The sequence below is a fragment of the Nannospalax galili genome, unplaced genomic scaffold, assembly GCF_000622305.1.
Source record: "Nannospalax galili isolate Female #2095 unplaced genomic scaffold, S.galili_v1.0 scaffold11732, whole genome shotgun sequence".
Taxonomy (NCBI): domain Eukaryota; kingdom Metazoa; phylum Chordata; class Mammalia; order Rodentia; family Spalacidae; genus Nannospalax; species Nannospalax galili.
In genome coordinates this window covers 47,694-48,986 of record NW_008331533.1, presented here as the reverse complement: position 1 = coordinate 48,986, position 1,293 = coordinate 47,694, and positions in this window count along the sequence as shown.

Sequence of the window (1,293 nt, the reverse complement as noted above, 5' to 3'; positions counted from 1 at the left end):
AGTTTCTGGGAGCCTCTGTTTTTATTTATAGAAGATATCTGTTTACTCTATGGCATCTACAGACCCAGGCTGTTGTAGACTTTTCCCAACCATCCTGGTGCAGATCAATTGTGCCTTGCCCAATCATAAAACTCCCAAGAATTTCACAGCTACACATGGCCCTTGTTTGATAGCTCTCAAATGGGTTCTACATCTGCAAAACACTCAGAGGTTAATGCTGTGTACTAAATCAAACAAAAACAAAGATTTATCCCTTTGTATCCATTGTTTTCTCAACAGCTCCATGGTGGGTGCAATATAGCATGGGTACGAGGCATTAACTTAGCTCTAGACTATCTAGACTTTTTTTGAGTTATTCAGTATCCTGGTATTCTTACATGGAGCCTCCCTCTGTTTCTCCATCCTTGACAAGCTCATTGAAGCTAGCTCAAGATGCCCAACCCTGCACAGGGCCAAGGAAGAATAGGGCCCCTCGGGTTCCCTGAGACAAGTGGTCTGACCCGTGGCTGTAGCCACACCTGTTGTCTCTCCATCATCCACACCTGGAGGCTGTGGGAGGCCCTGGATGGCTGATCAAATTGTCTCCCCACAGCATAACCTTTTGCAGGAGGGAAAAGTACACTAATTTCATCCATCCTTGGGACAGTTTTTATCTTTTGCACCTGTATTGTTTTATTATGGGTGCCTTCTGTGAACTGCTCCTCAGGATTTAAAGCCTTCCAGAAGCTCCTTAGCACAAGAATTTGGTGGTGGGGGGTTGTCTTTTTTCTTTAGGAACTTGAACTCAACATAAACCTTGCCACATTTGCCTTTGAGTAACCTAAACAGATCTCTTTCCCTGCTTTGTCTTTTTCCTGTCTCTTCTAGGTTGGTCTCCTATTTTACGGACACACTTTACATGCTGGTCCAAGTCACTTAGACCTGCCAAAGTCTCTCCTACTTCATAAAGATCCTGCCCCACTAAGGGACTCAGCAAAGCCACTAAAGTTCCATACCAATCTGGAGGTCCCTAGTAAATTAAGTTCTTTAAATCTCTGATGAACGCAGTTCTATCTGGCCCAATGAACCATACATTGCTTTTCTCATACCTAGTTGTCACGCCATCTCCAATGAAGCCCGCATGAGATCCTCCGTGGGTTGAGGCTGGAACTTCAAGGAAGGTTGCCTCTTGGAATTGGCTGTGCTAAAAAACATGCAGTGTACTTGGCATGCTTTTACTTGCTATTATCTTTCTATCTGTCACTGTATCATGGACTTTCAGGGGCCCAGAAAGCACCTGGTGTCCTTGACACC